Below are 16,477 nucleotides of genomic sequence, written 5' to 3'. Positions count from 1 at the left end.
TCACACCTCACCATTAATGTTGTCATTGACTTGGAAGTGGGATCCCAGATACCGAAAAATGTCCACCTTCTTTAAGTTGTCTCCATTTTTATGTTTTCCTCTTCTCTTGTAAAACGTGCTTAAGTTTGATGTATCTTTTTTCTTTTGGTGCTCCTTAATAAAATAAAATCCACCTCTAAGACATATGAATGCAAGCTGCCAAAGAGGATCTCTCTGCTTGCTGGAATCACTTCCCCCTTTTCTTCCTATCCTTTCTTCGTGTTAGGAAGGCAACCACAGCCCTCTCCAAAACATCTCCTGCATAGCCGTTGCTTTCCAGAGCATGCAGTAGCAGCAAGAAAGAGAGTATTAAAAGAATAGCAATGGTTTGTATAAGAGGGCCCATTTCACACCAACAGATACAAAGAAAGGCACTAGCTCAAAAAAGGGCAAGTGAGTCACCAATCTATCAATCTGTGGACTTATGCAGCCACTGACCAGGTGCTAATCCTGATGAACTATTTCATTGCCTTGATATAAATCCTAATCTGACAGCCTTTCAGCCTTCCTCCCCCCCCCCCCCAAAAAAGGAGATATTGCTAATTAAAGTACAACCTATCTTTTTAATAAAGAGCACAAAAAGGCACACAGTCCATGTGTGTGTGTGTGTGTGTGTGTGTGTACATAAAAGTATGATTTCTCTTGGTTTGAAATGATAAAATCTATTTATTTTGTTTGTTTGATTGATTGATTTCTATAGCCACTCCTCTCAATAAGTGACTCTGGGGTGGCGTACATCATAAAAACAAAATATTAAATAAAATAAATGTGTATGGTCCACTGAGTAAAACTATTGTTAGAGATGAGAGGTCAAGAAAACAAAATATTAAATAAAATAAATATGGATGGTCCACTGAGTAAAACTATTGTTAGAGGTGAGAAGCCAAGAAAAGCAAGGGATGCCCCCATCCCACTCTCACCAGAGATCATTTAAGAGCACAATCAATGCCATCTCAGATCCATAACCTGGCTTGAACCCTTACTGGAAGTAGTTTAGATAATCCATCCAAGATTCTCTGCACCTTCTCCACAACCTTCTCCCCAAAAAGGAGGTTGGAGCCTGGACAAAAGTTCTCCAGACTAGATGGATCAAGCGAAGGCCCCTTGAGTAGAGAGCAGAGGTGGTATTCAGCGGGTTCTGACCAGTTTTGGAGAACTGGTAGTGGACATTTTGAGTAGTTTGGAGAACCGGCAAACACTACCTCTGACTGGAGATTTGACAGTATCCTTCCCCTGCCACGCCCACCAAGCCACACCCACAGAACCGGTAGTAAAAAATTTGAATCCCATCACTGATAGAGAGCACACCAACGCATCCTTGAAAGGTGACCAAACCACCTTCCCTCAAGAAAGTATTAAACATCATCCTGATCCAACCATGAATCTCCACCTGGCTGACCTTTACCAACCAAGAGGAGCATGGATCTAACTCAGCTCACAGGATCAAACTCTCTCCAGACAACCTTACAAAACCCAGAACCCTTCCCCAGTCTCCCCTGCCCTCAAGCGAGAGTTGGTGAAGTCCAGCACATCAAGTTCCATCAACTCCAGTATCCTTGAAAGGTGTGAAGTTGAGGAAGCTATGCTTGCAAACGGGCAAGTAGACAGCACTTTCTTTTGATTTTCTTTTTTTGCAGGGGAGTGAGGGAAGAGGGCACCACTATTTCCAATGTGAAGTTTGGCTTGCCTTTTAGCAATTTAGGCTGGCCAGCTCTGCCTTCCCAAAAACAGATTTCAACTATCGAACGCCACCCCCCTCAAACATCGTAACAGCTGTCTGCCGAAAAAGCCTGGGCGGTCATTTCCGTCCAGGCTGCCTAGGGAGTTCTCATGAACCAAACTGACCTCAAAGTCCCAGCTGAGCTGCTGGGGTGTGGAACAGGAAATGCAGTGGGTTTCCTCTGTCACGGCATCATATCAACCATCCCAGCCTTGAAAGTTACACTTTATTTCACAAGAATTCTGAAGAGAATAAGGTGTCCGTTCCCCAAATGAGCTGTTTGTTTACAGAACACTTTCTGAACTTCTGAACCAGAAGTGGTACATTCAGCAGGTTCTGACCAGTTCTGGAGAACTGGTAGTGGAAATTTTAAGTAGTTCAGAGAACCGGCAAACACCACTTCTGACTGGCCCAACTCTCGTCTATTCTCTGCCTCCCGAGTCCCAGCTGATTGGCTGGATCTTCTTTTGTTGCCTTGCATAGGAGAACGGAGCTGGAAAGCAGGTTAGTGGGGTGGGGAGGGAATGGGATTTTGCAGTATCCTTCCCTTACCACACCCACCAAGCCATGCCATGCCCACAGAACAGGTAGTAAATTTTTTTGAATCCCATCACGCTTCTGAACGTAACTCTTGCACACACACTTCTGTTCCTTCCATCTGGCAGAATGAGTGCTTTTCTGGCTGAGCCTAGAATCTCCCATCACCCAGTGGGCCTTTCACAGGGAGCAAGCACTGAAGCAAGAGCCGATATGCCCTGTAGGGTGATCACCCACTACCAGCAGATATGGGGGATTGCCTTGAATCATAAGCCAAGATTAAGAAAACCCCTTTTCAAGCCTCTACTGCAGGGGTATCAAACTCAATTTCATTGAGGGCCACATCAGGGTTGTGTTTGACCTTGGGGGGCTGGGCGGGGGGGCATGGCAAGGGCGGGTGTGGCCAGCTCAACATCACTCATGTGGGGGTCACCTGTGGTGGCCTGAGTGTTTTTGCTGGCAAAGGATTGCAGGAGGCCATCGCAGCTGAAAACGGAGCTTGGGAGGGCAGCGCACAGCCCTCCCGAGCTCCATTTTTGCTGGCAGAGGCACCGAAGGCTGGTCCTTCACTGTTTCCAAGGCAACTCCTTGGATCAGATCTAAGCACCCTGTGGGCCTTGAGTTTGACACCCCTGCTCTACTGTATGGAATTATTCATCTTATATTTCCAAAGTCAGCCAGGCCAAGGAAAAAAAAAAAAGAACTGCCTTAAACCACAAAGGAATCAAGGCAGGAAGAGTAGATTTTATAGTACTATCAGCCTCCCAACACTCCACCAAGTTTTTCAAATGATTTTTTTTATCCCATTTATAAGCAAAGCAAGGAGTAGGGGTTAGGCCCTCAGTTCCTCTATATAAGATTACAGAGGTACAGTCAACCTCATAATGGCGCCTTAATTCCAAAATGTCATTTTTAAGGTTGTTTTTTTTTTAAGGGATAAAAAGGACGTTGACAGAGATCTCAAGACTCTTTCATGTTTCAGGTGATTGAAGAGAGATTACAATCTAGAGTCTCTGGAGTAGGAGGGGAGAAGCCACAACCTTCCAGATATCATTGGATTAGAATCCCCATTGTTCTTGACCATATACCCTCATAAGTGGAGCTGATGAGAGATGGATAAATAGCAATAGCACTTAGACTTATATACCACTCTATAGTGCTTTACAGCCCTCTCTAAGCAGTTTACAGAATCAGCATATTGCACCCAACAGCCTGTATCCCCATTTTACTGGCCTGGAAGGATAGAAGGCTGAGTCAACCTTGAGCCTGGTGAGAATTGAACTGCCGAACTGCAGACAGCAGTCAGCAGAAGTAGCCTGCAGCAGGGTTGGGATTCTACCGATTCGCACCTATTCGCTAGAACCAGTTGTTAACATTCTAAGCAGTTCGGAGAACCGGTTGTCAGAAGAAATTACTGGCCTAATCCTGTAAGGAAGGCAGGAAGGAAACATTCTGGTGTTGCTTACAGAAACTGCCTCTCCGTTAACCCTTATTACATTCTTGGCAGGACTGGACTTCCTGTCTCTGGAACTTCTCTGGATTTCCCCCCCCCCTTTGCTTGTGTGGAGTGACCATTCAAAGTTACAATGGCACTGAAAAAAGTGACATAAGACCGTTTTTCACACTTACGACTGTTGCAGCATCCCCACAGTCATGAGAAGCCAGGCGAGGAGATGCGTGCCTCGATGTGAGTGCTGTTGAGTTGGCCACGCCCAGCCAGTCACATGACCACCACCACCATGCCCACCAACTAAGCCACGCCCATAGAACCGGTTGTTAAAAAGTTGAATCCCACTCCTGGCCTGCAGTACTGCACTCTAACCACTTCGCCACCGTGGCTCATAATACTTAAAACATTTGCACTCTTACTGTCCCTGTCTAAACTGAAGTCAATCTAAATAGGTTTTTTAATTATTATTATTTTAGATTTGAGCCCTTTGGTAGGCACGACTTGTAGCTCATCAAATGTGCTATTTCACAGGCTTCAAACCTAATGAAGAAATTATTAGAAAATAAAGGGTTTTTTCCCCCTCCCCACAAGCAACTTCCTGCTAGCTCCTCCAGTCTACAGCTCCCTGGCACCACTCCCCCTTATTAGGGCTAATCAGAATTGTCAGTCGCATAAAATAAACTTGCAATGCTATTTAGTTAACAGCATTTCGAACTCAACTGGGAGCTAACGGCATCACACAGCCAAAATCAAGGGTCGTGCCAGAACCAGATGTGTAATTCAATTGGGTACATTCTCTTTCTGTAGGTGTAATTTTTTGGAACGCCAAGAGCTCTAATTGCACAACTCAATATACCAATACCGGTGGTTTGCACGTGACTGATGGTTTTGCATAATTCACTCTGCTTCTCCCTGAGCTGGAGAAAAGGACCGGAAATCAAGCCACTGGAAATCTTGTTCAACTTCACCCACCCTCTTCGTGAGTTTTCACCAGGCACCTCCCACTCACACTAATGTGGAAACCTACAAAAATGAAAGCTAAAAATCCCAAAATGCTAATTTCAACCCTGTATTGTTAAAACCAGTGGTTATCCTCGTGCCACTCTGGAAGACCGCCCAGCACTAGCTATATATATATATTGTAGGACTTAAACCGTTCTTTAAAAGTAACATTCTTATACCCAGGCTCCATCTTGGAATCTATGAAGCATTTTAACAAGATGGGGGCTGACATTTCACATTCATCTTTGAAAGATCTAGAACAAGAACAAGAAAATATCTTATTGCACCTGGAATGTCTACGGAGATTCTCAAACATCCAGGTCACGGTTGTCCCAAAAGTGCTTTTCAAAAGACAACTGGACATTCACCTTTTTTTTCCCCTTGAAGACATTTTGCTTCTCGTCCAAGAAGCTTCTTCAGTCCTTACTTAATGGTGGGAAATAAATTGGCACTTCTTTTTCAAGGGGGAAAAAAACCCCTAGCCAATGACTAGATGCCTGCAAAAAAATACAAATCCTTCTATTTCCCACCATTAAATCAGAACCGAAGAAGCTTCTTGGATGAGAAGTGAGATGTCTTCAAAGAAAAAAACCAAAGAAAGTCCAATTGTCTTTTGAAAAGCACCTTTGGGTGCACCTGGAATGGTTACTCATAAAACCTCCATTGCTTCTTAGAGGCAGCCCTATATAAATCAAGTGTAAATAAGAGCTGGGGATTCTCAGTTATCCAAAGATCCTTTTCAGGAAGCAACTGAACTTTCTTGTTGTTGTTTTTCTTTTGAAGATGTTTTGCTTCTCACCCAAGAAGCCACTTCGTCTTCCTCTTGCATGAGAAGCAAAACATCTTCAAAAGAAAACACAAGTCCAGTTGCCTCCTGAAAAAGCACTGTTGGGACATCCCCATTACTGCCAATCCAAATCTGAGAACAAGAGAAAAAAAAATTGGGAGGGCTGATCTCCCGATGAAATGCAGAAGGATTCGTTTTATATAAAAAGTTAATGGTTTAAAGGAGCAATTCTGTGACCCATCCTAACAATCCTGATATTAGGCCATACTCAACGCAACAAGTACCTCTTTGCTAACCGATGGTAAAACTCAAGTCCATCTCTTTCCCTTTGCTGTTATTGCTGCTTCTGGCCTAGAGAGGTGGATGGTAAGCCACATCCACAGTTGTTTAAAAACAAACAACTCTAATATTACCAGATCTGCTGTGGTTTTCATTGGAGTTTTGAATCCTCTCTCACTAAAACAAATTGTGCTACTCAATGTTCAGCGTTTTATTGCCACATTTCAACAGTGCAGTTTGGAGAGTCCCTCGGTGCAAATTAAAAAAAAAAAAGGAATGTGGATACATGTGTTCTGTAGGCTGGCTACCCTGTTTTAGGAGAGGCACCCCAACGGCTCTTAACAAGCAGATTTAGCCATGAAGTTCCAGAAAAAGAAGTCTGAAAAGAACTTCCAAGTATTGATATTGTAGTCAAGTGCCAATTTTGACTGAAAAGGTCTATAATACAGACGGCCACGTGGATTGGGCTGCCTGGGTCTGCTGGAGACAGATAACAGGCAGAAGCTATGGAGTTGTTCTCCTGTTCAGCCAAGTGGGAATTTGCAATAGCGCAGTAGTGCTGGCACAGCCACGCCGTGTCAATCAATCCTTTGTGGGCGGGCTTCCCAAGAGACAATGCTGGGCCATGAGAGCTTCTGTCTCAAAATGACTTGAAGAGGATGCCGAAACAGGGCTTCCTAGTGATTAGATCCATTTTAAAAGGGCTTGTTCTTAGCCAGATAAGAGTTTCATGCAGTGATAAAAAAAACAAAGATGCACCAAAGAGAAGTGGCAGCACAAGGGTCCATCTGCATAGGAATCTGTGGAGCCCAGCATTAAAAGATAGCGGGATCCAAGCAAGCGTTTCCAAAGAGACTCTGAGCAAAAAGTATTGAGCTTGTGTTCAGGATCTGTACTTGAGAGGAATAGGGAAAAAAAACCTCCTTTCAAAGGCAGCTATCTTTCACCCCCAACACTGACCTATCTACGGATAGTCCTCCCTTAACAACGGCAATTGGAACCCGAATTTCCATCATTAGCTGATACAGTCATAAAATGTGATGTCACATGACCATGTTGCTCAGCAATTGAAACCCCAGCGCTTCCAGTTGCTGTCATTAAGTGAATCCACTGCAGGTCGTTAAGCGAAGATGTCATCACAAGTCCTTAAACAAAGATGTCATGTGGCTACTGTTTGCAACCTCCCACCAGTTTCCCCCATTAATTTGGCTTGTAGGACACTGCTGAAGAATGGCGATCACCTGACCCCAGGATACTGTGATAGACATACAGTACTATGTCTATGGAGATTCTCAGTCATCTAGGTCGTGGTTGTGCCCAAGGTGCTTTTTCACACAGTAACTGGACTTCCTTGGTTTTTTTCTTTGAAGACATTTCGCTTCTCATCCAAGAAGCTTCTTCAGCTCTGACTGGATGGTGGGGAATGGAAGGATTTATACTCCTTGCAGACAGCTGGTCATTTGCATTCTTTTAGAGAGTCGTTCAGGCCACTTGGAGGTTTATCTGTGTCCTCAAGAGTCATCCAAGTAGTGCAAATGGATGTGGAGCCTTCTCGGAACTGCTGAAAGGACTGTGTTGTGGAGCTGTGCTTTCTGCAGAATGTTTTTTCTCTCCCCTGTGTTCCTTCACTGCCGAACACAAGCCACAGGTTGATGGGGATGAGTCTGTATTGTCTCCATCTCCAGTATTATGTTTAATTTTTTATCAGTTATATTATGTTGTTCACTACCCAGAGCCTCTCTTTGAGGGAGATGGGCGGTTTAGAAATAGGCATGATAAATAAATAAGTAGAAGGACCAGTTGCAAGTACCACTCGTTCAGCATCATCATAACAGATAACAGATTAACAGAGTTGGAAGGGACCTTGTTAGGTCATCTAGTCCAGGGGTCGCCAACCTTTTGGACCTCAGGGACCACCAAACTCATAATTTTAGATCCCAGGGACCACTAACTGGTTCTGTGGCCTAATTTGTTGGGTGTGGCTTGGTGGTCATGTGACTGGCTGGGCATGGCTTGTTTGTAAATAATAAATACTGTATTTATATAAATATTGATTTTTTTATAAAAAAGAGCAACTTTTACCCAAAATCAGGCAAAGCAGGCAGGCAGATTGAGTTGCTCACAAAATCACAGATTCATTCAGAAATCTATCTATCTGCCGTTGGCTGGCTCAGTCTGTCACATAAATTTTGCTTGCAAGCAAACTCATAAAATTTGCTAGCAAACAAACTCACAAAATCAACTCACAACATACCATGTATGTAAATATTGATTTTTTTTAATAAAAAAAGCAATTTTTACCCAAAATCAGGCAAAGCAGGCAGATTGACTTGCTCACAGAATCATTCAATGATCTATCTGCCATCGGCTACTCAGTCTCTCAAATTTGCTTGCAGTGAGTCTGCACTGAATTTGCTTGCAAGCAAACCTTCAGTCCTAAGGGAAGCAGAGCCAAAGTTCTAAAGAAAAGCTAGAAAGCAAGAAATCCAACCATTTTCTGCTTCTTAGCTAATCTAAATCTCCTGGCACAGCAGAACAGATGATGGTTGGAAAAAGGAAAAATAGCAATTTTAGCTGGCAAGTTTGCCGGGTAAGGAGTGAGTGGGCGCGAGCGTTCCTGCGGGCCATGTGGGCGGCGCAGCCTTGTGTTTCTGTGCAGCCTGCATTAATTGCTTTGGGAGATTTCTCTGCAGCCCACCACAATTTTCTCAAGGCCCACCAGGCCTACCGGTTGGTGACCGCTGATCTAGTCCAACCCCCCATCCAAGAAGGAGACCCTACACCATTTCTGACAAATGGCAGTCCAATCTCTTCTTGAAAGCCTCCAGTGATGAAGCTCCCACAACTTCCAAAGGCAAGCTGTTCTATTGGTTGATTGTTCTGTCAGAAAATTTCCCCATATTTCTGGGTTGAATCTCTCCTTGATCAGCTTCCACCCATTATTCCTTGTCTGGCCTTCGGGTGCCTTGGAAAATAGCTCGAGCCCTTCCTCTCTGTGGCAGCCCTTCAAATACTGGAACACTGTTATCATGTCTCTCCTGGTCCTTCTCTTCACTAGACTAGCCAAGCCCAGTTCAAAGAGAACCCTGAAGGACTGCTTGCTAAGGGCCATCTGTACTGATCTCCATTCCTGGCCTCATCTCAAGTAGGGATGTGAACACTGACTCCTGACAAAACAAGAGGCAGGACAAGCTGAGCTACAGGAGGCAGCATTGAACCTCTTCTACCTCCCCAATGTCAAATCCCCAGCATTTCTGAGGTAGCATTACCAGATGCATGGCCCTTTTGCCTTTCTATGCATGCAGCTTACCACATCCTCCTAAAAGGCCAAGCTGAGAGGAAGCCCATCCTTGTGGGGAAACCTGAACAAACACAGCCAGTTCCGATTCACAATCATAAAAAAAAAAATCCCCACCAGATCACTGATGGATTATGAATTCTGTGAAGAATATGGAAAGCCCCTTTGTAGTTTTTTTCTTCTTCTTTTTCTTCTATTTTTTTTCCCTTGCACTTTTTGCTTTCTTTTCAAAAGCTTTCTTTTCCGTACTTGATATTAGTTTTGGATTTTAATCTTCTTTCATCTTTTAAGCTTATAAAAGTTTTAATAAAAATGATAACAATGTAAGAACGCTGCCCGCCTCCACGTAAAATCGTAAAAAAAATATTAAAAATGAAACCACTAGTTTGCAAGAACCAGACCAGACTTGGGTAGACTTTAAGTAGCCCTCCAACATGCCCTCCAAATTACACACTGTATAATTGCAATCTAATTTGTAGCAACACTTCTGGACAAGCAGATGAAACTGGACTCTGTGAAAATCGTAACCGGAGTTGCAATTTCACTTAGCGATTGCTTTGTTTAAGAACCGAGTTGCTGCTCCCAATTGTGGTCACAAAACAAGGAATGGAGGGTAAGGGTTGCATAGATTACAGTATAAGAATAAGAGGACAATGCAGACCTGCAATTTCTCACCAGCACTCACCACTATACTCTATGGCAGAGATCCCTAACCTTGGCATCCCGGAGCCGGGAAAGGGGGAAATAGAATAGAATAACAGAGTTGGAAGGGACCTTGGAGGTCTTCTAGTCCAACCCCCTTGCTCAGGCAGGAAACCCCTATACCATTTCATACAAATGGTTGTCCAATCTCTTCTTAAAAACTTCCAGTTTTGGAGCATTCACAACGTCTGGACCAGTGGTGGTATTCAAAAACTTTTACTACCAGTAATGTGAGCGTGGCTTGGTGGGTGTGGCCATGTGACTGGGTGGGCGTGGCTTTTTTTGCAGCCCCCACCCATTTTGGGGAGCTTCTTAGCCACAGAGGAGCCTCTGGGGGGTGTTTTTGCTCCCCTAAGGCTCCTCTGGGGCTCAGGAAGAAAAGGAACAGAGCATGGGAGGGGCATCAGCACCCCTCCAAGCTCCATTTTGGGAGCTTCCTAGCCTCAGAGAAGCCTCGGGGGGGGGGGGCATTTTTGCTCCCCAAGGCTCATCTGGGGCTCTGGAAGGCAAAAAATGGAGGGGGTTGAGCTGCTCCCTCCATTTTTTGCCTTCCTGGGCCTCAGCAAGGGGAATCCCGGCACAGCTGATCTTATCTACAGCTGTTTATCGGGGGGGGGGGGAAAGAAAGAAATATCTTAGGCGAATGTCAGGCAAGCGGGCGGGGTGAGCGAGCATCGGGCGGGAGGTCGACCGGGTGGGGGGCATGGCCAGCCAGAACTTCCTACCGGTTCAGCGACCCACACCAAATTCTTGCTACCGGTTCGCCCGACCCGTTGCGAACCGGCTGAATACCACCACTGGTCTGGAGGCAAGTTGTTCTGCTGATTAATTGTTCTAACGGTTAGGAAATTCCTCCTTAGTTCTAAGTTGCTTCTCTCCTTCATTAGTTTCCACCCATTGCTTCTTGTCCTGCCTTCAGGTGCTTTGGAGAATAGCTTGACTCCCGCTTCTTTGTGGCAGCCCCTGAGATATTGGAAGACTGCCATCATGTCAGTGGCATATTAACCATTAAGCAGACTAAGCATGCGCTGTTGAGAATATGGCTTCGTTTGTGCAGTATGTACAAAGGAGGAAGGCACCAAGATTTGTCAGTGTTTAGGGCACCAGTTAGCCTTAATCCGCCGCTGCCCCTAGTCCTTTTTTTCATTAAACTACATACACTCAATTCCTGCAACCGTTCTTCATACGTTTTAGCCTCCAATCTCCTAATCATCTTTGTTGCTCTTCTCTGCACCCTTTCTAGAGTCTCAACATCTTTTTTACATCGTGGCAACCAGAACTGGATGCAGTATTCCAAGTGTGGCATTATAAAGTGGTATTAACACTTCACGTGATCTTGATTCTACTCCTCTGTTAATGCAGCCTAGACCTGTGTTGGCTTTTCTGGCAGGTGCAGCACACTGAATGGCTCTTATTTAAGTTATTGTCCACCAGGACACCAAATTCCTTCTCACAGTTACTACTATTAAGTGAGGTTATCACCGTATCTGTGCATTTCATTTTTCTTGCCTAAATGTAGAACCTTACTTTTTTCAACGTAGAATTCCATTTTGTTAGATAGCACCCAACGTTCAAGTCTGTCAAGATCCTTCTGAATCTTAAGCCTACCTTCTGGAGGAAAGAGGGATGACTTTGTGGGATGGGCAAGCACATGTGTACATACATGCACACGCAACAAGTCCAAGTACCTGTGATGTTTGTAGTGATATGTGAGTGGGGCCATGTACGCACATGCACCAAGCAGCCCCTCATTAGCCTGCAGACCGGTAGTGGTGATTAGCCCAGTAGTGGTTCCTGGCCCCTAGGTTGGGGACTCCTGCTCTACGGTAAGGCACCCTGGGAACTGTAGTTCAACCAATCTAGAAAATGTGAATTAGCTCTCTCCGCCCTCCAAGGAACAGCTATCGTCAATAGTACTCTATCAGAAACCTGCCTAGTTGTATAATGAGAACTGCAACAATTTTGAAGAACTTTTAGACCAGCTGGCAGAGAGATTTGTGCCTCTACCTAACTCATTTCACACCACAAACACTTCATACCAATAATGGGGGCTGTAATGTTTACAAAAGCACAGGGAAATGTTAAATGCAAGCCTGAGTGAGGTGGCCTGGGGCAGTGTAACTGTTGAACGCACACAAATGCTTTTCCTATGAATGAAAACACAGAACAAGCAGCCCTTTTGATTTTGGTAGCTGCGTGGTTAATGTTTGGCCCAACGAGAGGGACAAGAAACACAGACAGAAGACTATTTGGTAGAAGAGGACCCAACCCTCTTTCCTACAGTTTGTCCTTCATTCAGGTGCATAGCAAAACAGGTGGAAATGTCAGGGAGATGACTCAGAAGGGTCTAAAGGTGTAGATTGATATGCAGGTGACATTCCCGCCCAGGATCACAAGGCAACTACAGTTACCTCATATAACCTGAGCCAGAGGAAAGATACATGTATTCTTGAAGACTTGTGGAGGGGAACCTTGGGTCCGGTCTTATTTCTTGTGACATGCTTGTCTTCTGAACTATTGACTCTGCTGAAATCATGGTTAATCATAGTTGAATCCTGGCTAGCCACAAACATTAAGAACAAAGCATGGCTTATAAACGCCACTAGCTGGATTCACACAATCTGCTATCCTGAAATTAAGCAAATCACGTTAGGGCCTAGTCGGATGATGTGTGAACCAGGTCTCTGGCTACCTATTCAGGTTCTGCGATTCCAGAATGAGGTTCCTCTCTCCAGCCTTTACCATTGGACTTGCAAAAAAAAAAAAAGACGGGGGGGAGATCTTGCCAAAACAAAAGAACTCAAGCTATGGAATTCTGTATCTGCAAAGAGCAGCTGGCTTTAAAACAGAGAGGCCAGTTAATTGTACAAAGGGAGATTTCTGACCACAGCTATAAATGAGAGCAATTACTGAGGGCGCTGCTGTTGAGAAACCTAACACAGGCTGGCCATTCAGAAAATAAATAAAAAATGATGGATCCCAGTGGCTGAATCACTTAAATCGGTCTCATTCAGCAGCCAGCATCTTCTCTGGCAGCAAAAAAGGAGCAGATAGTTCTTTTTTAAAAAAAATAAATCAATAGCAGCGATATTATTTAATATAAATTACAAACAAGAACCATGGTGGACCATTGCTGGCATCAGTTAAGGTTGGTCTGGGCGTGAATTAAGTGGATAGATGAACAAGACAGCAGAGAAGTAAGCCTAGAGAGAAAATGCCTTGAGCTGATGATGCACCGTTCCTTAAGAGGCGGCCAGGTTTGCACGCCAATTTGTTAGAGTTAACTTGTAGTGGCTTTTGACATTATATTGGCAACCATTTCCAGGATTAAAAGAAAAAAGAAAAACCTGTCCGGTCTTCAATCCAAGTACCAACCACAGCCTGCTTAGCTTTTCTAGTTCTACCAAGGTTGGGGAGGGTGCTGCCATTGCCAAATACATAATGCAGCCCGTTTAGAAGATGGAAGATCAGCTGGGTGTTATAATATTCCATTCTGATCTCCTAAGAGGCTATAAGCACAATGCATAAATTAACAGAAATCAAAGCAGCACTAAATAAAGTCTCTCAAAACATTCCAGCCAACTAGACTTAGAGTTCCTACAGGGTTACCTTTTTCCATATATGTCCTGTCCCCCAAATGGGAAGTAGTTCCAGTTCAGGACTCTAGCCCAATCCTCATGCCTTTCCTTCTGCAGGAAATGGGAAATGTTTGTCAGAAATGCTGCTTCTTGTTTGCTCTCCATTAGGCAATTGAGCTGCAGCTGCTGGGTGTTCACCGAGGCTGCTAATATGGTTGGCTTGTTCATTTAATTGGTTTTATGTCGCTAGTGATTTTAAAAATAATTGCAGGGCACTTCAGGCAGCAATCTCATTTGTGAGGTGTATATTGTTGAAATCAGAAATTAAACTAGAAAGACCGCAGATTCCTAGGCACAGGTGAGAGAGAAATATCGTACATAGTTGTAAAAACAACCATAGATGCCTAAAGATACTGTTTCCATGGTACAGGGACAAGGGGAGGGGGGGGCTCCGCACGCCAAGTCATTTTGTGATCTGGTTTGGCTTAGCTAGGGCTCCCAGAACTGAACTGCAAAAAGTATGGGCAAACACTAGATGGCAGCAAAGGGAATAAGGGAACTCTTCCCATCTTTGCTGCCACCTCTTGGTCATTGGGATTTTTGCAATATGGATCTGGTAGCCATAAACTTAGCACAAGGTGTTTGGATTATCAGACAAAATATGTGACTTCGTGTACTGTGGGAAGCCAATTGTATTTGGCAAAGTGTGGTTGACACAGCATGGCATGTATGTAGAACCCAGCCAATGTGAAGATCAGGCATTGGGTCACCTTTTGTCTTGCTATATGTGAGGAGTTACATGAAAGCTAAATAGCCACAAAATGAGAGGGAAACCTTCACTCAGATGTTGTTGGAAGTACAGCTCTTATCACCCCAATTTGGTCTTGCTAGTGAGGGTTGATGAAATTTGAATCCAGTAAGCTTTAGAGAGGGACAGTTCTCCCACAGACCATGACTGCAGCATCAAAGCCAGCATGCAAGAGCAACCAAGAAATATCTGGATGAACACTCATTCCCAGCTTTCTAAATCATGTTTCTAGAAAGTGCGAATGTCCAAATAATCTCCTGGTTTATTCCAAGAAAGTTTCAACATTCCTGAAAACTGTTCTGCAGCTCTCTTTATGACCAACTGAATGCATACTGAATTATGTATTCAGTACTCATCTTTCCTGCAAGCTTACAGCTGATTGCAGGCTTAATGGGTTTATAATAGAATGACATCAGGGAAACTGATCCAATTAACAGAGAAAACAAGCATGCTTTTGTTTGAGCTTTTGAAACCTTGGAATTTCTTCCTATGGGCCATGCTGCCTCTTGTTTCACACTTCAGTCTCCTTCAATAACGAAGGAACGGGTGCATTCAGACCAGACCAATATGCTTGTATCAGAAAACAAAAATAACACCAAGATTATTAGCCACAGTGCTCAATCCATTTTGGAATCTGCATCTTTTAACCTGCCTGCTCAGATGGATGGAGATCTTCTGCAAATCTCTGTTACGTTCCAGTCCCAAAAGCTAATTCTGGGACTAAGTTTCAAAGCTCTTTCCATTGTTTTTCTTCATCACTTCAACCAAGGTTGTCTGAATGTCCAAAACTCTAGCCAATGTTGGGGAAAAAATTCCCTTACATTGTAATTAGAACTTCAGCAGAAACAGTGAATCTCTTTAGCTGAGACAATAATGCTGATTGCCTACCATAGCTCCTGGCAATTCACACTCCCACACCTCTCACACACATACCTGACAACAATATTCTAAGGATGGGCATCAGTTAAGGTCAAGGAGCTAGTCTAGTGAATTCAGGGGACAACTAGTTGGGAATGGCCATTAATCAAGCAAGCACAGGGGGTCTTTGCTGCAAAACACCACTGTTTAGGCACAGATCTAGGAGGGAGGAGGGAGGGAGGGAGGGAGGGAGGGAGGGAAGGAAGGAAGGAAGGAAGGAAGGAAGGAAGGAAGGAAGGAAGGAAGGAAGGAAGGAAGGAAGGAAGGAAGGATGGATTTCACTTGGTGTACTGGCCAAGCAGAGTGGCTAGACATGAACTATTTCTCCCAATCCGAGCATTTTCAGAACTGTAAATTTCTACTCCCAGAATTCCCAGCTACCCTGGTCATTGATGAGAATTCTGAAGTCCACAACACATCTAGAATGAAGCTAGCTAGTTTGGTAGGGCTACTGTATCGGCAGTAAAAAAAATTCCATACAACCACTAGATGGTAGCAAAGAGAAAAAAGAACATATTCTTTGCACCATCTAGCAATATAGTTGTCTAGATTTCTGCAGCCTTAGATACAACAGAATAAACTTTGGGGAAAGATACTTTTCTCATCCCTGAACTGGAGAGAAGTGTATCAAAATAAATGTTCCTGCCTCACAGCCCACCTATAATTCACCTCAGCAATGAAGCAGATGGTAGTGTAACTCTGACACAATTTACTACAAGGTAGTTTCAGAGCAGTATCTGATGGATTCTCTGCCATCCCCTCTCAACTCATGATCATCTACGGCAGGGGTCCCCAACCACCGGTCCCCGGGCCGCAAAGCTTGGGCGCCGCCATCTTGTTTCGATGGCGCTTCCGGATTTTCAGTTGGAAAGTGGCATTTGGGTGCTCGCGCCTTAGTTTTGTCGAAGGGGTGGGGCGGCTTCGAACGAAGAGCCGTCCCAATGGTGGTGGAGTCTCGTGTTACTCAGGTACCGGTCCATGGAAGAATAAATAATCGTGAAACCGGTCCCTGGTTCAAAGAAGGTTGGGGGCCACTGATCTACGGTACCAAGAGGAAAATTAACCACCCTCACTCTCCAAAACCTGCAGTGGGGTGAGGCCAGGGGTTCAATCCTCAGTCTGCCATTATTTACCATATGCCTCTTTGATAAGATTGTTACCCTCCCTATTGTCAAGGAAATAGCAGGTTGATATACCTATAGAAAATCAGACGATAAGCCTTTTTGTATTTTTTAAATAAAAATTTTCAATGAAATAAAATGTACAAAACAAACAAGAACAAAGATAAAAAAGGAGAAATAGATAAACCAGAAACCACACACACACACACACACACTAAAGAAAAGGCGTACAATTATG

At 44.1% G+C, this 16,477-nt stretch overlaps 1 protein-coding gene across 2 annotated transcripts in view; it reads right to left on the bottom strand.

The window, feature by feature from the left end:
* Positions 1-16,477, bottom strand: part of PDE1B (phosphodiesterase 1B) — a 153,499-nt gene that overhangs the window by 75,613 nt on the left and 61,409 nt on the right. The gene's annotated exons all lie outside the window — the stretch shown is intronic.

The sequence above is a fragment of the Notechis scutatus genome, chromosome 2, assembly GCF_049901735.1.
Source record: "Notechis scutatus isolate UNSWTSFEM ecotype Mainland chromosome 2, rNotScu1.2, whole genome shotgun sequence".
NCBI lineage: Eukaryota > Metazoa > Chordata > Lepidosauria > Squamata > Elapidae > Notechis > Notechis scutatus.
Note: the sequence above shows the minus strand (reverse complement) of the source record. Positions and strands in the feature narration are given on the sequence as shown.